At 38.2% G+C, this 21420-nt stretch overlaps 1 long non-coding RNA gene across 2 annotated transcripts; it reads left to right on the top strand.

Annotated features, from left to right (window-relative positions):
• The first annotated feature begins 331 nt into the window (after positions 1 to 331).
• Positions 332 to 20765, top strand: LOC310649801. 2 transcript variants are annotated; one of them, XR_014494315.1, is made up of 3 exons: positions 332 to 468; positions 8746 to 8809; positions 20408 to 20765. It is a non-coding gene; the product is annotated as an uncharacterized lncRNA (long non-coding RNA). The 2 variants fall into 2 exon arrangements; XR_014494316.1 differs by lacking the exon at positions 20408 to 20765 and adding an exon at positions 9237 to 9309.
• The last annotated feature ends 655 nt before the right edge of the window (positions 20766 to 21420 follow it).

Genomic DNA, 21420 nt, shown 5'->3' with positions numbered 1-21420 from the left:
GTTAATAAACCTCGGGGGCGGGACTACTTCACCAGCTTCTGCCAACAATAGTATATTAACTAGTACAGTATTGCGCATGTGCTCTTAGCACGGAGCACGCTTACGTTACTGCAAAAGTTCGCATTTCTATGGTTACAAGAACTCCGGACTGACAAGTGTCACAGCACGTGACTCCAGTTTTACATTCTCTCCATATTTAGTGAGGGCTTCCCGTTCTTAAGTTTGATCTGAGTCTTAAGTTCTTTTCCACTATCAAAAATGGCCAAAAATGGGCCACGGCAGCTTCAGGCTTTGGGGAATCTCTATTCGATAAGACGATTGGAATATAAATATGCAAGACGCTTCTTTGATTGGCTGAATTATGCTTTCCCGGTTTTAGTTCCCCACCACTCGGTATGCGGTCTTCTACTTCTGCCACGATCTGGGATTCTACGTTTTAACAATCGGGAATTTATCCTGGCTGCAGAGGTATGTCATTTTCAGAATGACTCCTTTGGGGACGAACGGGATTTTCTTTTGAATGGACTTGCATAAGAGCGTTCTGTCCACCTGCGGAGGGTTCTGTGTCTGTAATAAAGTGGAAAAAGTAATCCGCTTGTAAAGAAATAGTAGCCAAAACATCATTCGCAGGAGAAGGCTTTTTCGGTTTTGTTTTGATTTTAAGCAGCAATTTGTTCCACACTCCCGTTCATCTATATAATCGGGGGGGGGGGGAATAAAATGCAAGATTATTGTTCTATAATTAATGCGAAGTCATGGCTTTCTAATTATAGTTGCAATCTTTCTGAATCTCAAAAAATCACTTAAAAATCTACGGGTTGGTTTCCCAGATTGTGAGATGTACCGTTCTTGAAGCGGTGAAGTCAATCTAAGGGAAGCCCAAACTTTCCCAAAGTTTCATTGTACTGTTTTCCTTATTCATTTCTGTTCATTTTGGTATTTGATTTTTAGGGGCGTATGTACACTAAGGTTACACTAAAGAGAAGTTTGATGTCAAAAAGTTTAGGAAACCCTGGCCTAGAAGGAATGAATAAGGAACAAATTTATAGTTTCTAGAGCTGAGCATGCTCAAAACAAAAAAAAACCTGTCTTAATTATACTATTATTGATTAATTCTGAAATCATTATTTTCTCCACAACAATTCTGTATTCCATTCTTTTGTATAGAGAAGATACTATACACATAGAATGAAAGAATGCCTTTTATTGAGTTCATTTATCTATAAAGCATGACATTACAGACAGAAGTATTTGCTAGAATTTCAATCAAGAAAATATTTAGGTTTGAATTTAGAATTTGGTCGCTTCCACGTATGTTGAGATTACAATTCCCAGAATTTATAAACAGCATAGTTATTGTAACCATATGCATGCAGACCAAATTTAAATAGGATGAATATAGGTAATTTATAAATATCCTGTGTTGCACAGAGGACCAAAGGACATTTATTTGCTGCTGGAATTAATGGAAAAAGTATTAATCTGATTTTAATAAACTATTGTAAAACATTTTTTTTCTTTACTTACACTTCAGAGCACACTTCATTATGTTCATTATTGCTTTGCTTACAGTAGAAATTTAAAATTGTCCTGTTTCATCTTAATCACTATCAAACCATCTTTAAAAGGACCCAATAGTTCATTAACAGCTTCTGACATTCCAAAAATATCCTTTATGTTAAGTCATGAATTGATTAAGATCTTTTCATTCAGTTCCACTAATGGCAGTGTCTGATATGTATTTGCATCTAGGATTTTTGTCCTGGTTAGACAAACCTTTCTATTATTACCGTAGTTTACAAAGACCAATTTTGTTCCTCAAGTCTTGAACTCTTAAAAGGCCCAACATAAGACCCAACATAAAAGGACTGATAATTGGTACAGTAAAACAAAGAGCACACTCAGGCTTACATTCTTAATACAACAATCTTATGATAATCCTTCTGTTCTGCTGGCCAGGTGGCATAAGATGGATGCTGAAACCTGATTAAGATGACTTCTTAGCTGAGCTGATGATAGCTCTGTTTCACTTTACTTCCCTGATGAAATGGCTGGTGACAAGTGATAGCTGATGGAAATAGGAGTGTGATAAAGCTGCAGCTGATTGTGGCCCTGTCTCCTTCAGTCTCTCTGCTATGAACCTGATATAATGACTACTGCCATGTGACAGCTGATATGGTTTCTCAGCGAAGCTTACTTCTCTTCATTCGTTCTGCTGCCAGCCTAATAGTTTAATATGAAGGAAGCAGTTATAAGCCACTGGCCTTTCAACCTCCATTAATCCTTTAGCTAGGAATTTAATGCAATTTTATCCAACCTACTGCTGTTGAGATGAGTTGGCACTGTAGCTCCCAGAATCTCCAATAAACATTTGTGCCATGATTGCTTATATTTTTTTTAAGAGTTGTACTCTGACACACCTGGAGGGCACTAAACTGGAAAGTACCATTGTACCAGCAATTTGAGGAGTTGCAATTTTTAAACAATCTGAAGACTAGAAGATTGTGGAAAGCCAATCTAATTTGGTGCAGGTACGGTGAAAGCTTTTAAAAAAACAACAACAACAACCTTGGTTAACTTGGCAGATGGTGAAGATCCTGACAGTAGTTTACCTATATCTGGAAAATCTTAGTTTCTAACTCTGTATTTTTCCCCACTTTGAGAGGAAACATTGAGGATGAGCAATTTTGTTTGCTCACATCTTTAAAAATGGAAATATCCATTGAAGAAAATAGGGAAATGAAAAATCTGCATGAAGGATTGAACATAACCTTCCTTCTCATTGATTTATTCCTCAGCAGCTTTCTATTACTTTTTTTTAATGTATAGGAGAGAAAACTAGATAATAGGCATTTTGATCAAATAATGAAAATAAATGTTCTCTGCATTTCTTGAACTATAGTTTGGTATTTCTTCCACGTCTTATCTTTAATTAGACAAGGAAGCTATTTTAGCTAGCAGTAGTATTTTATTATCCATTTTATTACTGACTTAACCCACATTCAAGCAATTAAGTAACTGGTCCGTATAATGTCATACAGTAATGGTATCTGTGGGTTATAGTGATTTTTATATTTGTGTTAATTGTTAATAAATGCTATTCTTTCTGCCTAGGGAATACTTGTATTGTGTTTGTCTCTCTCTCCAATTGTTATAATAGCTATTAATGTGTACTTTCGCTTACACATTTCTGTCAAAAGGCTCGGGAAGCATGTATGTACATAATAGGTTAACAAGGAAATAGTATCCAATCCAGCAATTTTGACCTTTGGGGCTAATCTTAATCCTACTTTAAGTTTAATTTACTGTTCAGTCTCTCCTCAGAAACCAATTTAAGATGTCATCTAAACCAACAAATACTCTATTTACATTGAAATTACTTTCCCTGTTGACATTATTATAACTGTTAGCTGTGTGAAAGGAAAGGATCTGAAGTCAAATGAAAATACTCCGATAGAAAGTAAGAGGACTTTCTTAAATGGATTGGAGATCACAGCTTAAAGCTCCAGCAACTATATAGTGCCAATTAAGCTAAAGTGTGGAAACTTAAGCCAAAAACTTGCCAAGAAAGTTCATGAACTGAAATTTAAAATCTATTAAATCTTTATTTGTGAATTAATTGAACAGTCTGGACATAGGGGACCTTCCAGAGATGATCTACCTCGGTAACCCTTCTGTGAAAAGAAATAAATCATACTGTGAGTTAAGGTGGGTGAGGAGCAAAGTAGTGGCCCGCATGCCTAACGGCGTGCAAATCACATAACTAAAAATCAAAAATAGTGGTGGTACATTCAGGGCAAGTGCATCTGAGATTCCTTTCATCTTAGCATGTCTGGCTTAGTTCAGTGCAACACTTGTTTTGCAGCTGTCTCACAGCACTCTTTTCAAACTGGGAAAATGTCCTATCTATACACAAATCACTAGTCTACAAGGGCAGATTATTTATCTAGGGTCTGTAATCTGTGCTCTTCAGGCAGAAATTAGGTGTTCAGCTCAGCCCTTCTACTCTACTGAGCCTCCGTGCTATCAGCCCCCTCTGCCACAAAGATCCTGCAGGAGAAGGGCAGTGTGGACAACCGTGGGATCTGGCAGGGAGCTGTGAACCATAAACCCAAAGCTTTCGCTGTGTCCCTGCATAACAGATACAGTGCCCTTGCTGACCTTAATAGGGATATTATGGAAACAGGTAAAGGTAGTTGTGATGATAACTCAAATAAGCAGAGGACCATGAACTTGTTTTTGACAGGGAGAAGTGCGAATCAGGTATTACACATCAGTCATGCAAGAAAAGAAAGGTACCCCAAAAAAGAAGCCACCTTCTGGTTGGTGATTCAATTAAGGGATGTAAATTTAGGAAAGGATACAGAGGTTTCAAAAGAGGTCAGGTGTCTTCCAGACCTTGGGAAGAATTCCATGGATGAGAATCCTAAAGGGGAAAACAACTCAAGAAGCTTGGGAAATTTTGAAAAGTGAGATAATAAAGGCCCAGTCTAGAACAATACCAACAAAGAATAAAAATAACAGCTCTCAAAAGAAACCAGCATGGCTGCATAAAGAACTCTGATAAATTGAAAGATAAAAAGGACAAGTATAAGAAGTGGAAAGAGGGGCACAGTTATGTGCAGAATATCAGCAGAATATCAGCATATAGCCCGTGGCTGCAAAGATGAAGTGAGGGAAGCTAAGGCTCAAAATGAACTAAGGCTTGCGACCAAAGTAAAAAATAACAAAAAAAGCTTCTTTCAACATATAAAAAACAAGAAAAAAAAGTTAAGGAAATGATTGGTATATTAGTGGGTGAAAATGGCAAGAAGGTGACAAGCAACAGGGAGAAAGCAGAACTATTTAACTCGTTTTTTGCATCTGTCTTTACACAAAGGGAAAAAACAGTCCAACCTACCAAAACCAGTGCCATAAAAGAACAATAGAAACGCAAGTTAAGATAGGCAAGAAAATGGTAAGTGAGCACCTGTCCAGCCTAGACGAGTTCAAATCTCCAGGACCAGATGGATTACACCCCAAGGTTCTCAAGGAACTGGCAGACGTGATCTCAGAACCACTGGACTATATTTTTTAAAGATTCTGGAGCACTGGGGAACTACCAGAGGACTGGAAGAGAGCTGATGTGGTTCCCATCTTCAAAAAAGGGAAAAAAATAGATCCAGGAAACTACAGACCTATCAGCCTGACCTCAATATGTGGGAAGATTCTGGAAAAGAATCAGCGAACACCTTGATGGAAACAAAGTCATCACTAAAAGTCAACATGGGTTTGTCAAAAACATCATGCCAGACAAATCTCATTGCATTCTTTGACCAAGTGACAAAATTATGGGACCAGAGGAATGTTGTAGATATAATTTACTTGGACTTCAGTAAGGCATTCGATAAAGTAGATCACAACCTACTACTTGATAAGATAGAAAAATGTGGGTTAGATAGCATTACCACCAGATGGATTCATAGCTGGCTGACAGGTCGTACTCAGCATGTGGTCCTCAATGGAACTGCATCTACATGGAAGGAAGTGTGTAGTGGGGTGCCCCAGGGCTCTGTTCTGGGCCCAGTGCTCTTCAATATCTTTATTAATGATTTGGATGAGGGGATAGATGGGGAACTCATCAAATTTGCAGACGACACCAAGCTGGCAGGAATAGCCAATACTCCAGATTCAAGAAGATAGGCTTAAAATACAGGAGGATCTGGACAGACTTGAATACTGGGCGCTATCTAACAAAATGAAATTCAATGGTGAAAAAAGTAAGGTTCTACACTTAGGCAGGAAAAATCAAATGCACAGGTATAGTATAGGTGGTACCTTGCTCAATAGTAGTAACTGTGAGTGGGATCTCAGAGTCCTAGTGGACAATCACTTCAATATGAGCCAGCAGTGTGCTGCGGCTGCCAAAAAAGCCAACACAGTGCTAGGCTGCATTAACAGAGGGATAGAATCAAGATCACGTGAAGTACTAATACCACTTTACAATGCCTTGGTAAGGCCACACCTGGAATACTGCATCCAGTTTTGGTCACCACAATGTAAAAAATGTTGAGACTCTAGGAAGGGTACAGAGAAGGGAACAAAGATGATTGGGGGACTGGAGGCTAAAACATATAGGGAACGGTTGCTGGAATTGGGTATGTGTAGTTTAACGAAGAGAAGGGTGAGGGGTGACATGATAGCAGTGTTCCAATATCTCAGGGGCTGCCAGAAAAAAGAGGGAGTCAAGCTATTCTCCAAAGCACCTGAAAGCAGGACAAGAATCAATGGATGGAAACTAGTCAAGGAAAGAAGCAACCTAGAACTAAGGAGAAACTTCCTGACAGTTAGAACAATTAACCAGTGGAACAACCTGCTTCCTGAAATGGTATAGGGTTCCCTGCCTGAGCAGGGGGTTGGACTAGATGTCCTCCAAGGTGTCCTTCCAAGATCATCATCATCATCATTATTGTTATTATTATTATTATTATTTTCACATGGTATCCTATGTGATTTGAGTTTACCTTGTAGCTTACCATGTAGAAATTATTCTTGGATGGATGGAACTATGCCAACAAATGCTATGTTACACTTGTAATTTATTGCATTTATTACGTAGTGGTCAATATTGCTACAATTGGAGGATGAGGGGGGGGGGGAATGAAGATTTTTCATGTTTTGCAGTAGTAATAAGTCAGAACCTGTGTTCTAATCTGTAAATTCTGGGCTTCTTGCTTCCCGAACAAAAATATCCTTGGTAGTTCACTAGGTAGCTGTGATATTTTTTATACTATTCTTTCTAACTGGGGACTAAGGGATGTTATCTTGCTAGATTTCTTCCTTGCACTGATTGCTTGCTTCCACTGCTCTGCCCAGAACAGAGTCCCTTGTGTTTGTCTCAGCTGAAAAACAATTTTCTGGTGGTGAAATCCACCTACAAGCTACCACAGTTCCATGTTAGCCACTGAATAGTTCAAGGTCAATGAGATTTTCAAATGGTCTACTTGCCTGCTGACTAAAGCATCTCACAGGATTTTTAAGCAAGCAATTGTACCTATTAGCTAATGCACCTCTGTGTTAACCAATGGGTAGACTGGGCTGAATGGATTTTTGAAGGTCCAGATCCATTCATAAATCAGCACTGTTATGTATTATCTAATAGGCAGCTTGCACTAATGGGATTATTCCCCTAACTTTAAACATGATTTTATTTTGTGGGTAACTTTGTTACAGGACATTGCATGTCAAAACAACTAGACACAAAAAATTTTTCCCATGCCATCACTCTACTAAACACCTAATTTCCATAGTGTCTTATGACTAAGAATATTTACCCATATATTAGGGCTATATTACTGTTACCCTTCTCATCTTTCCTATTATCTTCTCCTCTTGGTATCTTATGATTTATCACAATGTTGTTGTATGTACATTGAGAACTTATGCACCAGAGACAAATTCCTTGTGTGTCCACCTGCACTTGGCCAATAAAAAATATTCTATTCTATTCTATTCTATTCTATTCTATTCTATTCTATTCTATTCTATTCTATTCTATTCTATTCTATTCTATTCTTACTCTTACTCTTACTCTTACTCTTACTCTATTTATAGAGATCCCTCCAAACAGTTGCATTAAAGTGCTGAATTCCGCAAATTGGCCCTGGTTATGTAATAAACATTCTGTTCTTGAAATTGTGTTGACAAGAGTTGAAACAATTATCAGAATAAAATCTATCATTATCTCCAAGAGTGCAAGTTACATTTACGAAAATTCATGATTGCATACTGTTTCTAGCTAGCCTCTAAGATTTAAAACAACTGAAGCTGTTATCTAGTTGCCTCCCCTTAGACTTGCAGCTATCCCCAAAATAGCATGGGGATTTCTAGAATTACATAATTTTTTCAAAGGTTTTGGAAATAGTTCCTTGTTCAAGGGGAAGAGGATTATTTTCAATATTTAAAAGTGAAATCTTGCTATTTATGTCAGAAGGAGCTTCTCTGTTTTAAATGTAAATGGGAGAGTTGTTGATACCTTGTTTATAAAAGGAATGGAGATCCCTGTAAGTTGGAGAAGTATCTTTTTTAAAAAAAAGTCATCCCTTAAAAAAGCAGAATATGTTGGGATATAGATAAAAGACAGCTGTGTTCTCTTACTGGATTCAACAGAAATAGACTCGGATAACTCAAAAATCATTGACATTCATTTTAAAAATGAAAATACTGTAATGTCAAGTGTCTAGTAATTGAATATACTAATATTTACAGCTTTCTTATTCTGAAATTGTGACTCTGATGGGAAAAATGAAAAATCCATCATTTGAATGTCTACTTATATTGAGTACCTTGATTTTATAGAAATGTGTACTGCCAATCAAACACAAAAATGACATTGAAATGTTTAACAAAATCTAGAGTAGCCAACATGATAGATCCATGCTATTTTGCTGCTTGTCCAGTGGATTACCTCTGAAATTTTTGATATTCTGTGTTATGTTTTGAGTTAAATTAATACAATTTGACTCTGTCAACAGGAGCTACTGATCATCATATTCTATAGGATTTCTGGCGAGCTGCTTATTCAACGAGTAGTATGTGCCTTATGATTTAATGGACAGTCTTTGAATTTATGCAGCATATACAATAGCTACTGAATTAGTCTTATTCCCAGATGAGTGTGCATAGAATTAACCAAATTAATTTTAATTATATAGTAGCTTCTGAAGGTCTTTGACTAACTGCCAATTGTTTTGTCTGTTCTTACAGTTGTGCCTAATGACTTGAAAAAAAAACCTAATGAATGTAATTACTGAGGCCTAAGTATCTCAAGGTATGGCTGTTTTTCTTTGCTAGCCTTTAAATTCTTTTTTCCATTTTTTAAGCATGACTTACAAAATCTGCCTTGCAGAAATGAAAGAATTCTTTCAAATAAAATCATAATAACTGTTTTAAATAAATGCCCACACTGCCATTTCTAATTCTGTACATTACATTTTATTTTTTTTTAAAAACTGCTGAACATTTGACTGATTGAACATTTTCCAATATATTAATATAGCAATATTAATATAGTAATAGCTGATATTAATGTGGAATATTCTAATTTGAAAAATGTTTAAGGTATGACCTGCTCTCTATAAATACACCTTACCAAAGTAGTATTTCTTTTAAATAAGTATTAATAGGATGACACTGTACAAGCATTAATATTTCTATCTCTTAGACTTATCTATCCATATATGTTTCTTTTTCAGCAGAAATAGATTAAACCTGGTATGGTTGAAGTCTATTTTCTTTTGCCTTCTTATGAAAGTAAACATAAATTATTGCATAAACATAAATGGCTCTTTTAAGAGCATTTTTGTTTTCAATGTAGAGTACTTATCAATGCAGAGAATTTTGTCAATGCATTATATTCATAGTACTCCAAAGCCTTATTTTTGCATTATGTACTAATTGAAGCAAGTGAACTATTGTCAAATGTGCTATTTCATATTCCAACACCTGTAATTTTCTACAGCAAACAGCAGGGAGGAATTACAGTTGAGTTTTTTTAAAAAAAAAAGATGGAAGGCCCACCCTTTTTTAAAAGCATCATGATGCATGTAAAAGGGATATTTGACCTCATAGTTAATGCCATCATTGCTTTTGTTCCTCAATCCTTCTGGACTCTTAGTGAACAGAAGGCTTTGCAATAGCCATGTGATGTTTTAACAGATGTGCAGTTAGGAACTTGGAAAAAGCAAGGTTGCACAATAAAAATGGAAGCTATAACACAAAGACATGTGAGGAGTCCCAGAGTCAGGAAATTACATTTGACAGTCTAGAGCAGGGGTGTCAAACTCAATTTCATTCAGGGCCGCATCAGCATTGCGGTTACCCTCAGGGGGCCGGGTGGGTATGGCCAGGGTGGGCGTGACCTATTGGGTGGGCGTGGCTAGAGTGTGTATGGCCTACGCATCAAGGGTGCCTATGGGGGCCTGGGCAGGAGTGGGACAGATCTGAGGGTCTCTGGCAGGAGGAGGGTCTCTGGGCCAGGGCCAAGGCAGTGGGGGCCATTCCCTCACTGTTTCCAGGATGGCTTCGCGGGCCACATGAAACCACTTTGCAGGCCAGATCCAGCCCCCGGGCCTTTTGTTTGACGTGTCTGGTCTAGAGAGACAAACTCTTCCATGGTGCCCACCTTGTATAATCTTCTCCCCTCGGAAATGAAGCTCCATCTCTCTAAATATTCCACAAATCTCTGAAGAGTTGGCTGTGCAATTGCAGTCCCAGAACACACAGGGATATTGTGATGGTCCTCTTAATTAATTATTTAATTAATTAAAATCCTGCATTTGAACTGCAGCAAAAGCTGACTTGCAGTCCTCCCAGCTCAGCATTGCGGGATCAGAAATTGGGAGGTTGAGGCTGTTATCTACCATTGCATCTTTTATACTGTCTGCATCTGATCCGTCTGATAATATTTAATGTATTTTGAGTTTTAAAATTTAGAGACTTTCCAAGGAAGGATGTAAACTTTCTAGATATTTTGAAGCCACAGGGGGGAAAACCCTGCTTTTTCTGTGTTACTGAATAGGAGGGATAGAAATATATGCTTATGTTCATATTTATGCTACCATTTAGTGCCCTAAATTTACTTTGCTGTTTTAGGAATATACATGCAACATGTATAAGTTTTTTTTTAAATTACCGTATATGTACAAGTATGATCTAGTGTAGGGGTGTCAAACTCGCAACGTCACGTGAAGTCTCGCGACATGTTGTGACTTTTTTGCCATTGCCGGCAATAGGGTGGACATAGTTTCTCTATGATGCATCTGGCCCGTGGGCCGGCAGTTTGACACCCCTGATCTAGTGAGATTATAATTTCATTTACTTATTGAATATATTTAAAATATTTTTTTACTATTTGTTCCAAATAGAAATATAAACCAGAGAATTGTAAAAAACAATTGTATTAAATTTGACTATTGGACAAACTGGGTAAAAACAAAGATGGGAGTCCATCAAAATGATAATAAAGCAGAATAATGTCAGGAGCAGATCCACCAAATTCACAAAGAAAGTACACATCAAAATCTTCCTCTTCCTCTTGGCTGTGTCCTGAGCAGAAAAATATTTGCACAAGAACAGTAGTGCTTGTATACTTTGGATAAAAGTTATTCTGATATTTCTTAATAAAAAAATGAGAGAGAAAAGGGATAACAATACACAAACATATTATCTTGTTGCATTTATAATTCCAAAAGAAAGTAAGTTTAGTGATGGCGAACCTTTTAGAGACCGAGTGCCCAAACCGCAACCCCAAACCTACTTATTTATTGCAAAGTGCCAGGGGTGCATCAGCATTATGGTGCCCTCAAGGGGGGGGGGGCAGTGCCGCCTCTGGCACGCAAAAACCAGGGGCACAAAAATGGGCCACTGTGCTGCAAGGCGCTGCAACACGCAAGAACGGGGCAGTGCTAGTGAGTATCACACGGGCACTAGCCCCGCCCCATTTGCAGCACGTGCATGCTTGCGGCCTTGTGTGCATGCGCATGCATGTAAAATGCTTCCCCCTCCCTTTTCTTCCAGTCCACCAATCGACAATGGTTGCTGACCTCTGCTCTATCATCTCTACTCGAGCTTGCTAGTCGGCTGCTTCGCCTCCTTTGTGTTGGGCAGGGCTCCTGCTCCGGGCAGCAGTGGAGGCCTGATGGACCTGCTGCTGGTGGTGGTGGCGCGCATGCCAACAGAGAGAGCTCTGAGTGCCGCCTCTGGCACGCGTGCCATAGGTTTGCCACCACTGTAATAGATATTTATTTTATTTATTTATTATATCTATTATATTTATATTCTGCTATAATCCCATCCAATCAGGTTTTATAACTTTGAATTCTGCAAAACTTTATTTTTGGGGTGTTTGCATTCATGTTTTAGACAGTCCCATAACTCAAATGCAGGAGTTGCTTATGGCTTCAGGACAACCTATAACCTTGGATAGACAAAGCTATTTTCATGATAAAATTCTTCACAAAGTTAGAAAAATCTTTGTGCAAAACATCTTTCTATATAATGTCATCATACATCAAAGTATCTCCATGAAGTTGTTTTTAATATACTTTGCATTCAAGTCTGCTACAACAAAACTTTGTTTTAATTTCTGCCTGTGAGAGTTGGCTTAAACTGTGAATTATTACTTTGTGAAATTAAGGAATCTTGGCAAAATCTCCATGCAAATTTAGTTTTAGTGTAAAATGTCAGAATATCATGTAGTTTACAATGAGATCATTCAGTTAACAAAAGAGCTTCTCATACACGTACTTTTGATGGAGTGTCCCTAAAGCAGAGTCAAAAGACTAAAAGTTTTCAAACACGTTTCACAGCAGTATACTGCTGGGAAAACAAGCACATGTGAAAATATAATATTCTATTTATTCAACCCTTTATATTAAAAGATGACCATTAAAATTGTGGTTCTTTACTAAATCTGTGGTTTCTGTTTTATGGGCCTTGAGGCAGGAAGTGCCAGCATTTATATCTACTGTGGTTTTGGATGGGACCTATCCATTAACCCATGATTAGCCAGGTCCTGATTCTTCCTATGTCTTGTAATTCAGTAATAGTCCGCTTTAATTTACTTTGGCTATCAGAGCACTGAAAACATATGCTGTGTTTGAGATATTTGCAACCTACATAGTATTTAGAAAAAAAATGGATACCTATAACAACCTGCCTTTGATATTCCAAATGAGCATCCATTGTGTATTATTGCCCACTTTAAATTGTGAAATTGATTGAGCTACTGCTCAGTAGAATGATATGTCAGTTACATTTGCCATTTCCAGTCAGATGAACCATTCCTGTTCAAACTGTTCATCAATTGCAGGTTGGTATGTGCTCTTCAGGGTCTGAAGAAGGGAATATTTATTTATTTATTTATTTATTTTTGGGACTTATATGCCGCCCTATCTTCCGAAGGACTCAGGGTGGCTAACAACAATAAAAATACAATAATACAAAAGTTAAAAAAAAAGAATTAAACTAGCAGCCCCAATAATAAGTTAAAAACATTTTAAAAATCCCTGTCAGTCCAGGTCAGCCTGATGGAAAAGAAATGTTTTAAGGCCGCGGTGAAAGGACCGGAGATCCGGGGCCATCCGGAGCTCAAGGGGAAGTTGGTTCTACAGGGCCAGCGCTCCTACAGAGAAAGCCCTCCCCCTGGGGGTCGCCAGCCGATATTGTCTAGCCGACGGCACCCTGAGGAGGCCCTCCCTGTGTGAGCGCACTGGACGATATACATATACATATACACCATGTACCAATTGAATGGCTCTCTCTTAGATCATTACGACTTGCATACATGGACAAAGTACCCCCATATAGTCATTCAAGAAACCCTCTTTGAGCTGTGGTGGCACAGTAGTTAGAATACAATACAGCAGTCTAATTCTGCTGACTTCTGGCTGCCAGCAGTTCGGCAATTCAATTCTCACTGCGTCAACATTGACACAACATTTTGTCCTTCCAAGGTCGGTAAAATGAGGACCCAGATTGTTGGGGGCAATAGGCTGACTCTGTAAACCGCTTAGAGAGGACTGTAAAGCACTGTGAAGCGGTATATAAGTCTAAGTGCTATTGTCAATAAAAATATAGAATTCTATGTAAATACTTAACATTTATTCTCCTGGATATGTATTTTGGAATTCAATATAATGATGTTAGTAATGAAACTTGTAGAAACTATGAATAGGAGATAAAAATGCTTTATGTTGGGTCAGCCAAATTAAGGAATCAAAATAAATCAATAATTAAAAAAAATAACTTCTTAATCTTATTGGCAATACAATTTATCAAATGAAGAATGCCAGGCTTTTGAAAAAGTACATTAATGTTTCTTAATATCAGTAGATATTTTCAATTAATATTGTATAAAATTCTGCTTCCTGCCTTTGATGTATTACTTTAACCAAAGTTAATGAAAGTGTCAGAGAAGAAGGAAACCACCCTGAATATACAAAAATGGACAAATTAAAACATTTAAATAGAATTCTGCATTTTGTATTGACACCAAAGCAAAGCCTTGAATTTTCCTCATTTTAGACAAAGATCATGGCAATATATTTTCTGTAATGCTTGCATTCCACTTTACTTCAATAATAAAATCTCTTCGTACACATATATAGTATCAAGGTTCCAACTGATGATCCAAACAAAGTAAGCACAGCTGAGACATTCCAATCTCTAATGCAAAACTTTATTGAGTACAGCATATCGGCACTGATGAATAGAAAAGGAGCTCTGGTTAAAATGGTCCCAGAACAGTAAATTAAAAATATAAAACCTCCCTTCCTCCCTAATAGTTCAGGTCACATTCCACAATTAAGTGTCAGACATTTGTTAAGAGAAAATCTTCAGTTCCCAGCTAACAGTTCTCTGATGACCTTGGTTCTTATGATGGACCGCTCACACCTACAATGAGCATTCCAGTCATCTCCTCTCCCCTCTGGGTCTGTTGGCAAGCCAAGAAACAACAATGGCTGAAGCAGAATACCAAGTTTCTTTGAAGCTTGACGTATAGTATATGCATAGCCATTCTATAAACATATAGAAAGAGCTGAATTTAGTTCACAGGACCTTCCATTCACAAAAAAGATCATACTGGATTTCAAAAAAAAACATATTTTTATTATAAAAATAATAAAATTACTTAAAATGTGCAGAAACTAGAATTTATAATGAAGATACAAGACAAGCAATCTAAAAGATATTTGAGGATAACTTTATCTGTAAGGAAAATAAAGTAGATTTAATATGTTGCTTTCTAGCATATCTGAACATATGTGCCATCCTTGCTAAGCAGATCTTTATTGATAAAACTAGCTTTGCTATGCAGACTAATGATTGTTGAAAAAGCTAGTTGCATGGATTAATGTCTAGCAAAGGCAATAAATTCTGATTAAATCCTGATTCTGGACAATATCAGTACAAATCATTTCACAACTAATAAGGAAAATAATCTTGTTCTTCAGTTGGTAGGTCTGACACCTCGCATCCTTATGGACCATAACATACCAGGCCCCCCGTGTCCTGCTTTGTTTCCTGGGGTTTGCCCAAACCCACGTCCACTGCATCAATGATATTATCTAACCATCTGATCATCTGCTGTCCCCTTCTCCTTTGCCCTCATTCTTTCCCAACACCAGGGTCTTTTCCAATGAGTCCACTCTTTTCATTTGGTAGCCAAAGTATTTGATCAATGATGTTGGTACATATATCATAATCAAGTATGAAAACAATTTTATAATTGCAGTTATTTGTACTAAAAGTAATATCGTTTCCAACACAGTTAAGATGTAAATCTAGTTCTCATGGCCCAACAGGGTGATTTCATTTTATAAATTAATGGGAACTAAAATTCTTATCTTGTACTGCCAGATCTCTCTGTAATAGAAGACAATGGCAGCTTTCCCATTGACCTCAGTGGAAATGAGATTAGGTCTATCATTTTCATATATTACACTTCAAGGAGCTATGGTTTGAAATTCTGCATTCTGTGCCAAGTATTTCAAGGGACTCAGTAGTGCAATAACCATAAGCAGAGAATTTTTAAGCAGTACACGGATTACCCTGGTAATTAATTTTGTACTCCTTTTGCAAGAAAAGTTTGAACGTGTGTGTGTGTGTGTTTGTGTGTGTATGCACACACACACATGAACAGGTACACATGTATGTGTATGTGGCTTCAAGTTATTGCTAACTTCTGACAACTGCCTGGACAAGTCCCTGCAGTTTTTGACAAGGTTTCAAAAATGGTCTGCTATTGTCTGCCATATTTCCTAGGGCTAAGAGATTGTGACTGACCTAAGGTCACCCAATTAGTTTTCTGCCTGAGGCTGGACTTGAACTCTCAGTCTCCCAGTTTCTAACCTGATGCCTAAACCACTACACATAATTAGCTTCTTAAGTATTACCTAAGTCTAAGTGCACATGGATTAGAGTATCAATACACTATGTCCGTGGTGGCGAACCTATGGCACAGGTGCCACAGGTGGCACGCAGAGACCTCTCTGTGGGCACGCGCGCCGTCGCCCCATCCTAGGCCTTCAGCTGGGTTTTATGAAACCTTTTCACTTTAGGCCTCTGCCACCGTGTGCAAAAAAAAGGTTCAATCAATCAATCAATCAATTTCAACTTCTCGCAGGGAAAAAAAGATCTCACAAAGTTGGAATTGATTGAACTTTTTAGTCCCACCCAGTCTGCCCACCCAATGGGCCACACCCACCCGGCACCTGATGATACATAAGTGGGTTTTGGGTTGCAGTTTGGGCACTCAGTCTCTAAAAGGTTCGCCATCACTGCACTATGTCAGTACAAATTCCAAGCTTTGTTATTTTATTATTTTCTGAACTTTTGGTAATAGGTATATTAATACAACAGAAACCATATTTCCTACAGAGAAATTTGAATTATCAAAATATATTCTTGCTTTCTAGTATTTCTGTAATGGTGTTAGTTAACCTTTAGCATTGCAACCACTGATCTATTTGATTTTTCACTAAAGACCACTCTATTTGTATTCAGCAAGGAAAAGGATGGTAAAGATATACCCTAACTAAATTCCAGCTTCATTCTATTGCTGCTGTACTTCTGCACTTAAATGATAGTAGCCTCCATCTTGACTTTTTATCTTACATGTATCACAAAGACATTCCTGGGATCAGCTAAGTACAGTAAGGTGCTGCTACTTGATTTGGGACAAACAGAAATAATGTTCTCATACAAACCAAGGATTATTTAATTAACATATCCCCATATTCTGCCATATAAAACATTTCAAGTATACGCTCATTTCCTCAAACTGGCCCTTTTGTTCTTGCCTTTATTTTTTTTCCTTTCATGTTAAATAAATCCTGATTCTGGTATCTCAATATCCTGAACCAGTGTCTGAGCAGGATTGGACTGAATGAGAGCTAATAAATTGAAAATCCAGACAACTATATGGTTTATGTGTGCAATTAAGTGATATTCAATTAAATAGTATTTAATCTTGAAAGGATTGCACTCTGCTTAACGATCAGATACATAAATTTGCAGCTGTCTTCAGTTTACAATATATATGCTGTTTTAATTGACTGTGTGCTACCCAGAGAATTCTTACTAGTGGGTGATATAATAAATTGGTGTTTAGGTAAACAGACTGATAGACAAACATCCTTTCTTCTAAATTTTTCACAAATTCAGAAACTGAATTCCTAGTAGGCTTTAGACATTGCATAGTATTTTGTGACCTATAATTCCTCCTAATAGCTGGCAATAAAATGAAGTAGTTCTGTGTTCATGGAATTGGTGGGAGAGAGACTATTGCAGTGTGTTAGTAGACATCAAACTATAGTTAATCATGATAATTGTAGATTCAATACATTTTAATTTGTACTTTGTTTCTACAAATCTGTAGTGCCCTAAGAAAGTAAACTTAAGATTTCAGAACATTAGGCTCTAATCTATGTGCACTTACTTGGTTGTAAGATTCATTGATTAGAGTAAGACATACTGTTAAGTAAACATTTTTGCCTTTTACCTGATAATCTGTTAAAACATAGAATAGAATATTATTTGGTTCTGACTATCAGAACATTAATATTCTGATGTACTTCATGAATCAGACACACTGTTTTTTGCTATTTCATCTATTTCTATTCTTTTTTATTACAGTATTTATATGACTAAAACCCAGCTGCTAAATCTTTCTGTACTGTTGAAACCAAGGAGATGATATTGGAGAAATGAGGCAATGTTGTATACGCATGTTTAAAGTCCAGAGTCCCTCCTTCCTGCCCCACAGGCTGACCCCAGGAGAGATGGAGGAGCTCCGAACCTTTGTGGATAAGAACTTAGGGGTTTCATCCAGCCTGCTAAATCCAAAATGGCATCGGTGCTCTTAAAGGAGAAAAAGGATAGATCATTAAGGTTGTACGTGGATTTCAGAAGGATTAATGGAGTTTGTGTAGAGAATATGTACCCCCTCCCTGTCATGAAAGACATGCTGGAGCACTTGTCCAAAGGGAAGGTGTTCACCAAGCTGGACTTGAGAAAGGCGTACTATTGTATGAGGTTCAAAGAGGGGGATGAATGGAAGACAGCTTTTCATTGCCCTTTAGGGTGCTACCAATTCCAAGTGAGGTCCTTTGGACTACAAGGAGCACAAGCTATGTTCATGCAGCTAATTAATGAGGTATTGCATGAACACCTGTACAAAGGGTGCTGGTTTACCTGGTAAAATTCTCATCTACTCTGAGACCATAGAAGAGCACATGAAGCTAGTGAGGGAAGTGCTGCAGAAATTACTGAAAGCTAAATTTTATGCCAGATTATCCAAGTGCAATTTCCACAAAACTAGTTTGGACTACTTGGAGTACTGGATATCAAGCAGGGGGTTAGAAACAGATCTTGGGAAAGTGAAGCCCCCTGAACCCGGAGGCAACTGCAGAGCTTTCTGTGGTTTGCCAACTTCTACCAACAATTCATCCTTTACTTTGCACAGATAGCTTTACCTATCACAGAACTATTAAATATGGAAGAGGGAGGGTTGAAGCTCAAAGCCGTGGGAAGAGATAGCCATGGACTTTGTTGTGGAACTAACTGAGTGTTCTGGAAATACAGTAATTTGGACTGTGATTGACTTGTTTTCGAAGCAAGCACATTTTGTGGCATGCCTGAAACTCCCATCAGCCTGAACCTTGGCCAAGTTGTTCGTGCAGCATATATATACCATATTTTTCGGACCATAAGACACACTTTTTTTCCCCAAAGTGGGGGGGAAAACGAGGGTGTGTCTTATGGTCCGAAGGTGATCCATATGGCCAGCCCCAACCTCTGCAAGTGGAGCACGAATCTGCACGTGCTGAGAAACGCCGATCTCACGCTCCTGCACTCTCCCTCGCTCGGTTTCAGCTTCCCTTGCTACAAGAGAAAGCAGGCTGAAACGGAGTGAGGGAGATTGCCAGGAATGCGAATCGGCTGATCTCACGCTGCTGCAATCTGCCTCGTTTCAGCCTGCTTTCTCTTGTAGCAAGGGAAGCTGAAACCGAGCGAGGGAGTTTGCAGGAGCACGAGATCAGCCGATTTGCATTTCTGGCAATCTCCCTCACTCCGTTTCAGCTTGCTTTCTCTTGTAGCAAGGGAAGCTGAAACCGAGTGAGAGAGTTTGCAGGAGCACGAGATCGGCCAATTCGCATTTCTGGCAATCTCCCTCACTCCGTTTCAGCTTGCTTTCTGCAAGAGAAAGCTGGGCTGCAGGGCCGCCTCCGCAGGTACTGCTCTAATGCAGAGAGGGAAGGACAAAGAGGGAAGGAAGGAAGGAAGGAAGGGACAATGGGAGAGGGAGGAAGAGAAAGAGAGAGAGAGAAAGAGAGGGAGAGAGAGAGAGAGAAAAGGAGAAAGATTTTTTTCTTGTTTTCCTGCTCTAAAAACTGGGTGCATCTTATGGTCCGGTGCGTCTTATGGTCCGAAAAATACGGTAAACTGCCTGGAGTCCCAAGGCATATAATTTCTAATTAGGGGGGGAAAGTTTACCACAAAGTTTTGGTGAGAGTTTATCAAACTAATAGTTTCCTCACAGGACCTTAATTCTGAGTTACATCCAAGTACTAATGGATCAGCTGAGAGAGCTAACTCAATGGTAGAGCAATACTTGCATTGCTATGTGAACTACCAACAGACTGATTGGTCTGCCTTTTGCTGAAGTAAGATATATTAATTCTGTATATACAGTAGTAGCACTGGGTTCACCCCATTCAAAATCACTATGGGAGCGGATTTTGTACCAATGTCAGAACTTCTGAGGGAACCTTCCTCCTCGTTGTCCTTAGCTGATTAGTTGGATAACCTGAAAACTACATGGAGGGAGGTACAGAAGGCATTGGATAAGACTAGGGAATCATATAAGAGGCAAGCTGACCGGAAGAGGGTTCCTCAAGAGATCTATAGGATTGGGGATCAGGTGCACCTGTCTACTAAGTATCTTATGCTGAGTCCTAAGTACATAGGACCTTTCTCAATTGTGAAAGTCATTAATCCTACAACTGTTGAACTATGATTGCCGAAAAAATTGAAGCAAGTCCACCTAATATTCCATTGGAGTTTGTTGAAATTGTTTAGAAGATCTAAGCTTAAGACCAGGTGGAGAGGAACTTCCTTGTCCTATATTAGTGGTGAGAAGCATTAAGAAAATACTAGATTCAAGAATGTTTAGGGGAAGTTACACTGCTTAGTCCACTGGAAAGTTTACCTCTTAACTGATGCTGAATGGATAAGAGCATATAATGTTAAGGCTGACAGATAAATAAGAAAGGTTCATGATAAATACCCCCACCATCCAAGGGGATGATGTTTGAATGTCTGGTTAATTATACTTACTGTTGTCCTATGTCTACTCTTCTTTCAGGGGGGCGGCATGTCAAGGTTGAATTGCTAAGATGCCTGCTAACATCTATTGCTACTCAACTTGCCATAGAAATAGGGGGGAGGGGTAGGAAGCCTGGAAGGAAGCAGGACTCTAAGAAGCATCCACGGAATGTGACAGCGTACAAGAATGTCAAGGTCACTAACGCAGGTGTCTGACAGAGAAGTGGACCATTCTCATAACAAACCAAAGATGTATGATTGGGCAATGTGAACACTTGGTGGGTGCGGGGTTATGAAAAGCTATTGTTAACTAGGCAGATTTTCAGGGGGGGAAATAGAGATGGTTTTACTTCTTCAGTTCTGAAATGTGTACTCAATAAAGTTTTATATTTATGGCATTCCAAAGACTTGAAAATTCCTTGATTTTGAGTTCACTAGTCAGACAGCTGACAGCTACTGTATTAAGGTTCCCATATTGATATTAACATCTACTTTTACAAGACATATGAAAATATGTTGAAGGGATTGCTACATATATGTTTATACATATATGTTTATTTATTAGCATTGCTTTTTTTCTTTGCTGACCTAAGGATACCACAACCCATTAGGGATGACACAACTATTATAATTTATGAGACCTACATAATCCCTTTTGACAGATCTAAGATGCCATTGACTCAAACTGAATGCTTGCTCTTATCTAACCGGATATTATTTTCTCAAATGCATACCATATTATTGGCATTCCCCAATTCACTTATGCTTATTTTTGGTCTTTTCATAGCATATATTTATATTTATATTTATATTTAATTAAATAAATAAACCAAAGCTACCACTGCTGAATATTGTTATTGAGTCTGAGACTACGAATAGTTAAAGGAACAGTGCTTGCAAGCTGCTTCCTGAGGGTGGAAATCTTTCTTAGTTGTAGACATATGCAAACGTTTTTAGATATGTACCATGCCTGGTTGTTGTTCATACTTTTGACTTTTATGTTTAGAATTATTTCTAAAAGTAGAAACTTTCTGATCACGTATAATCCATCTA

Source organism: Vipera ursinii (assembly GCF_947247035.1).
Source record: "Vipera ursinii genome assembly, chromosome: Z".
In the NCBI taxonomy this organism is placed as follows: Eukaryota; Metazoa; Chordata; class Lepidosauria; order Squamata; family Viperidae; genus Vipera; species Vipera ursinii.
The sequence above is the reverse complement of the archived record's forward strand: the minus strand, read 5'-3'. Positions and strand labels throughout refer to the sequence as shown.